General features: G+C 43.3%; 1 pseudogene; it reads right to left on the bottom strand.

The window, feature by feature from the left end:
- Positions 1-3,313: 3,313 nt before the first annotated feature.
- LOC116875918 lies at positions 3,314-4,282 on the bottom strand (annotated as a pseudogene).
- Positions 4,283-7,252: the final 2,970 nt, after the last annotated feature.

The following is a 7,252-nucleotide window of genomic DNA, read 5'->3' as shown; positions in this document are numbered from 1 at the left end:
TAAATAAAAGCTTGGCTGCAGAGATGTAGGTTACATGCAAAGAACCATGTTTAGGAATGAGCTTGCCTAGAGATCAACTTCCAGAATGGCAGAAGGAGGACCTCAGTGAACTTGCTTCTCCACAAAAACAATAAAAATACTGGCAAAACAACTAAGATGAACCATTTTAGAACTCTGGAAATTAACCAGAGCCCTAGAACAAACTGGAAGTCATCTATCCAAGAGAAATTACTGAGCTTTGCTTGTAAAGTGGGACCTAAGGGTGCCTGGGTGGCTCAGTCAATTGAGTGTCTGCCTTCTGCTTAGGTCATGATCCCAGGACCCTGGGATAGAGCCCTGCATCAGTTCCTGACCAGCAGGAAGTCTGTTTCTCCTTATCCCTCTGTTTCTGCCTGTCCCTCCCCCTGCTTGTGCCCTTGCTCTCTCTCTGTCAGATAAGTAGATAATCTTAAGAAAGAAAGAAAGGAAGAAAGGAAGGAAGGTGGCGTGCCTGGGTGGCTCAGTGGGTTAAGCCACTGCCCTCTGCTTGGGTCATGATCTCAGGGTCCTGGGATCGAGCCCCGCATCAGGCTCTCTGCTCAGCAGGGAGTCTGCTTCTCCCTCTCTGTCTGTCTGCCTCTCTGCCTATTTGTGATCTTTTTCTCTCTCTGTCAAATAAATAAATAAAATCTTTAAAAAATAAAAAGAAAGAAAGGAAAAAAGGAAGGAAGAAAGAAAGAAAAAGAAAGGGAGAAAGAAAGAAAGAAAGGAGGATCTGTGGTATTTTAACTTGTGGATGGGATGCTATTCCCATCCACGCTCCCTCTCCAGCTCTGAGGAGTCTTGAAGCCAATGGAGAGGACTGACCTCTTGTGGAGCTCACTCAGTTAAAAGCAACGTCCCCAGAGCACAGTGAATATTTTGTCTGAATTTGCAGCTCCCTGGAAAATCTCTATCTTTAGGTTGTTCTGGCTATTTGATTTGACTCAGAATTCAGCTCAATAGAAAAAAAAAAAAGTCCTATTCACAGGGCCTTTTCAAAACAATAGCCATCTACTGGCAACCTTGTGGCTGCATAAGGTTATGCTTTTAGGAACTACGAAAAGCTACATCATATTCCAGGGGACTCTAAAAGGCTGTGTAGGGGCACCTGGGTGGCTCAGTCAGTTAAGTATCTGCCTTTGGCTCAGGTCGTGATCTCAGGGTCCTGGGATAGAGGCCCATGTAGAGCTTCCTGCTCAGTGGGGAGTCTGCTTGTCCCTCTCTCTGCCCCTCCCCCTGCTCATGAGCTCTCTCTCAAATAAATAAAAAAATCTTTAAAAAAAAAAAAAAGGCTGTGTAGGGACACCTGTCTGGCTCAGTCAGTAGAGCATGTGACTCTTGATCTCAGGGTTGTGAGTTCAAGCCCCATCTTGGGTGTAGAAATTACTTAAAAATAGAATCTTTAAAAATAAATAAATAAGCATAAAAGGCTATGTAAATGCACAAGAGTGTGCACATGCTCAGGAGAGACATGGGAATGGAAAAGGTCCTAGTCACTAATTTAAGGCTTTGCAAGCCAAAAGTGAAAGCTGAGGCTGTCTTGTAGACTGCCTGAGGTTTGAAGACATGCAAAAAAGAATAACCCCTGTTCCTTATGGATTTTAATTTTTCTCATAAGTTTAAGGAATGAATTACAGGATCAAGGACCTCATTCCCAAGGAGTGCAAGAAGAGGGGAATTACTCTTCTGGACATATTAGAGGGGGAAATGGAGAAAGGGATATGATAATGTGATCCTGTAAGTGTACAAAAGTGACCTGGCACTGAGGCTGGACCACAACTCCTGAACTTGAGAATCAAATATACAGGGTGAAAGTGAAGAGCTCAGTGACCTTTGCCTTCCTCTAACCTATCATGGAAGTCTGCCTGATGACCAGCTGGGGATATCAAGAAAAGCGGGGAGATAAGGGACTAAGGAAGGTCAGAATGACCTAGGGATCCTTGAACATAGGGCTTGAACCATGCACTGCCTTCTCTCCTTAGATTTTTCGTACTTGTCATTTATTGTCTCTGGAATAGAGATAATAGACATTACTGCATGCTCCTGCGTGTGTCTGGGGCTCACAGAATCCCTGAAGCTATCAAAATAAGAATTGGGGAAGAACAGAAAGGGGGAATAATATGTCAATGTAGTCTCAGTACAGTCTTGAGCTAGTCTTCTTTCTAGAGTGAGGGTGTATACACATTTTCAGATTGTCCAGCATCCCCACTCTCCCTCTTCCCCATTCCATCAAAACCCTTCCTCTTCTGCCTTGTCCATGTCTGAATTCTTTTCTCTCTTCCCTCACCTCTCTGGTGTGATATTATCCCATATGCAAAACCATCAGTTTGTTCCCACATGCCCCCAGCCATAGTTCCCTAGAGGTACAAGGTGCCAAGATATCCAGGTTGCTGTAGAGAGAACTCAAATACCCATGATGACTGTTGGGTTCACCTGAAAGCAGAGCCTTCAACAAAGAATTGAGTGAATGTAGTTTATTTGGAAGATAATCATAGGAGGGATGGAGGAGAATAAAATAGAGAAGGAAAAGATCACGTAAGGGCCATTACCTAGGTTATTTCTGGGGGACAGGGGCTCCAGTTAATTAGGGCCTCCTGAGAAACTACAGGATGGATCCCAGAATGGTCCATCTGAAGGACAGGAGGGTGGATCATCATCCCTTCTCAATCCCCTTTGGATGAGTTTGCCCCAGACTGCACTGGGTCCAGCAGACTCCTGTGGCATTGGAGAATGTCCTGTGGCAGAATATGCAAGACACAGGGTGCCTGGGTGGCTCAGTCAGTTAAGCGGCTGCTTTTGGCTCAGGTCCTGATCCCAGGATCCTGGGCTCAAGTCCTGCATTGGGCTCCCTGCTCGTTGGAGAGTCTGTGTCTCCCTCTGCCCTTCCCCATGCTTGTGCACTTGCTCTCTCTCGCTCTCTCTCTCTCTCTCACATATGCATGTTCTCACTCAAATAATATATTTTTTAAAAAGACACATTTATTCAGTGTCATGATCAGACTGTTACATTTAGCAATCAACAGCATGGGTGCAAAAAAAAAAATCTACATTAAAACCCTTTGTTGGAACGCTTTACACTTTCCACGGAACAGAAACTAAAATAACCTGTTATACAATTAGTCACAAATACAGTCCTCGAGTGTTTTGCCCATACACATGAGAATTGTCTAAAACATGTCTTCTTTGTAGCAGCTAAGCCCTGCCACCACTGTGCTTGGGTGAGTTCACAAATCCGTTGTAACCTGTAGCTTCCCTGTCACTTCTCTGGCTCTTCTCTCCTGCTAAGCTTTGTTTCCTGGCAGTAATTAAAATCTGCCACTGCCATAGCTGCTGCTGCTGGAACCACCATAGCCACCTTGGTTTTGTGGTTTGGCGAAGTATTGGCCTCCACCACCACAAGGGCCAGAGTTTCTGACTCCAAAATTTCCTCCTTTCACGGGTCCAGAATTTGAGGATTGATTGTTGTAATTGCCAAAATCATTATAGCTTCCGCCACCTCCAAAGTTGCTTCCATTATTACCAAATCCGTTATAGCCATCCCTACTGCCAACATATCCACCACCACCTCAATTGCCACCAAAGCTACCTCTATCACTGAAGTCTCCTCCATGACCAAAGTTGTCATTCCCACCAAAACCACCTCCACGACTACCATCAATGTTTGCAGAACCACCTCGACCTCTTTGGCTGGACAAAGCACTAGCCATCTCTTGCTGAGATGGCGCTTTTCTTACTTCACAGTTGTGGCCACTCACAGTACGGTATATTTGAATGACAGTCTTGCCTACAGAGTCATGGTCATCAAATGTTACAAAAGCAAAACCCCTCTTTTTGCCACTGCTTCAGTCAGTCATGATCTCAATCACTTCGATTTTCCCATACGGTTCAAAATAATCCCTTAGATAATGTTCTTCAGTGTCTTCTTTAGTGCCACCAACAAAAATCTTTTACACAGTTAAGTAGGCACCAGGTCTTTGAGAATCTTCTCATGAGACGCCCTCTTTGGTTCCACAACTCTTCCATCCACCTTGTGTGGCCTTGCGTTCATGGCTGCATCCTCTTCCTCCATGGTGGCCTCTGTGACAAACCCAAAGCCCCTGGAGCGCTTGGTGTTTGGATCACTCATTACCACACAGTCCCTAAGTGTACCCCTCTGCTCAAAATGGCTCCTCAGCCTCTCGTCGGTTGTTTCAAAGCTCAGACCTCCCATGAAGAGCTTCTGCAGTTGTTCAGGCCCTTTGGGAGATTCTGACTTAGACATGAGGCGGTAGAAGGGGATACTTTAACAGATGCTTACTCAGCGGCGCCCACAGGCAGAAAGTCAAATAAATAAATTAAAAAAAAAATTTAAAGACTATGCAAGGGGCGCCTGGGTGGCTCAGTGGGTTAAGTCTTTGCCTTCGGCTCAGGTCATGATCTCAGGATCGTGGGATCGAGCCCCGCGTCGTGCTGTCTGCTCAGCGGGGAGCCTGCTTTTCCCCCTCTCTCTGCCTGCCTGTGACCTCTCTCTGTCAAATAAATAAATAAAATCTTAAAAAAATAAATAAGTAAGTAAATAAATAAATAAATAAAAAGACTATGCAAGATGCACAGTATATAGTCACGGGCACGGCCTGTGTTAAGCACGTCTGAGCTCATCCCAGGTGTTGACTGAAAGCAGAGCTGGGTCAAGGAGATATAATGCAGAAGCCAGGAGGTCTGCCGTAGACCCTTGCCCTGAGTTTTAAAACTTTCTCATCAGAAACTATTGTTGGGGGTGACTGGGTGGCTCAGTGGGTTAAATCCTCTGCCTTCGGCTCGGGTCATTTTCCCGGGTCCTGGGATTGAGTCCCACATCGGACTCTTTGCTCCGAGGGGAGCCTGCTTCCTCCTCTCTCTCTCTCTGCCTGCCTCTCTGCCAACTTGAGATCTCTGTCTGTCAAATAAATAAAATAAAAAATCTTAAAAAAATAAAAAAAAAACTATTGTTGATGACATAACTTCTAATGGGTGTTTATTTCTGTCACTTCTTCTAACTGACATATATTCAAATATGAAATTCCTGGTTGGGAGAGAGGGAGAAATTTACTATTCCGCTCAACTAGGATAGATCAACAAAATCGAAGAAACACAGAAGGGTTTCCATATGACTCAGCAGAAGTGCAGCCACTGATAATTTGACATTTCAAGTACTTGCATAAGTTTCAGAGAGCTTTTCTGTTTAAACCCAGATTGGATTTTAGTTTTACTCTGACATTTCTCAAGAGAAGATTTCAAGTATCTTGTCTATAACTGTTCAATGTCTGAGGTCAAAGAATGCTTCTTACCTTTACTTAAAAGACTTCCAGAACTTTTATTTTATTTTTTTTAAAGATTTTATTTATTTATTTGACAGACAGATATCACAAGTAGGCAGAGAGAGAGGAGAAAGCAGGCTCCCCATGGAGCAGAGAGCCCGATGTGGGGCTCGATCCCAGGACTCTGGGATCATGACCTGAGCTAAAGGCAGAGGCTTTAACCCACTGAGCCACCCAGGCGCTCCAAGACTTCCAGAACTTTTAGTTGCTACTCTAATGGGTGGGAAGGAACAGTCATAATTTATATTTTTTGCAAACAGTAAGGCATCTATTGAATTCTTACATGATATATAGGATTTTTGGTTTAGTGGTTTTCCTGTTGAGTGTGAGTATTCTATACTGTTGGAGAGTGGGCATACTAATTACTAACTTCGTGTAATTGCCTAGAACCTGAACCTTTACTGCATATACTTTCCCAAAATATCTTGCTATAGCAAGAGCTGCCTACTTGACAGCATGATAACACAAATTAGAAAAACAAATATTTTCCTCTTAATGATTGTATTGTGATTAATTTAGAGGGAAGCAGAAAAGACAAGAGAAAAGGTAGTGGTCATCAAAGGCCATATTGACTGGATTATATGGTGAGTAGACCCAGGTGGAGGGTTTGTTTATATCCTGTGCCCACTCTTACTATCCCCAGTGACTGTAGTAACGGGTTTTTATAATGACAACTATACCAGTTCTGTCCACCAGGGGGCATTTTCAAAATAGAAGGGATAAAATTATGTAGCAAGATTTGCTCTTACCTAACTGGGGAATGTTCCAAAGTTCTAAATTGGACATCAGTTTCAGAGAGAGTGTGCCTCTTCTGAAGAAGCCAGGTCCTTTGAGGATACTTGTTAGCAGTAAAGAAAGATATTACATATCATCAGGACGGAAGAGAGATTTCTGTTGCTGATCCACAGTAAGCGATAGACTCAGATGTCACCTGGGTTCCAGATCTTAGTACAGGATGGGCTTAAAGATCCTGATGTTTCACAGGATCAATAGGCAGGTTCTGTTTGGTTAGAAGTACCAGAAATCCCTGTTTTTCTATTGGGAGGACATTAAACATTAGGTCTAATGCTTTGATCCAAAACAGGGAATTTTCTTTTCTTTTCTTTTCTTTTTTTTTTTAAGATTTTATTTACTTATTTGAGATCAAAGAGAGAGATGGAGAGAGAGAGCACTAGTCGAGTGGGGTGGGGGAGGGGAAGAGGGTAAGGGAGAAGCAGGCTCCAGGCTAAGCAGGGAGCCAGATGTGGGGTTCTATCCCAGTACACTGGGATCATGACCTGGGCTGAAGGCAAACACTTAACTGACTGAGCCATTCCGGTGCTCCCAAAACAGGGAATTTTCTTATTGCCTCACAGAAATCCTAATGCTTCCTTTTTTTTAAGATACATTTCTTTTTTTTTTTAAGATTTTATTTCTTTATTTGACAGAGAGAGAGATCACAAGTAGCCAGAGAGGCAGGCAGAGAGAGAGAGGGGGAAGCAGGCTCCCCGCAGAGCAGAGAGTCTGATTCAGGTCTCGATCCCAGGACCCTGAGATCATGACCCGAGCCGAAGCAGAGGCTTAACCCACTGAGCCACCCAGACGCCCCAAGAAATAAAATCTTAAAAAAAAAAAGAGAAATACTTTCTAAATCACATAAGGAATCAGTAAAAAATAAATGTTACTAAAAGATTAAATTATGAAAACAGTATGAAGGTTCCTCAAAAAACTAAACATAGAATTACCCTATTAGTAATAGGGTCTGCTTTTACGTCTATGACCACAAGAACTGAACACAGGGACTCAAACAGATATTTTGGTTTTTTTGTTGAAAACATTATGCCAAGTGAAATAAGCCAAACAAGAGGAAAAATATTGTATGAGTCCACTTCTATGAGGTACCTAGTGTAGCCAAG

The sequence above is a fragment of the Lontra canadensis genome, unplaced genomic scaffold (assembly GCF_010015895.1).
Source record: "Lontra canadensis isolate GAN:19392208 unplaced genomic scaffold, GSC_riverotter_1.0 scaffold43, whole genome shotgun sequence".
In the NCBI taxonomy this organism is placed as follows: Eukaryota; Metazoa; Chordata; class Mammalia; order Carnivora; family Mustelidae; genus Lontra; species Lontra canadensis.
The sequence above is the reverse complement of the archived record's forward strand: the minus strand, read 5'-3'. Positions and strand labels throughout refer to the sequence as shown.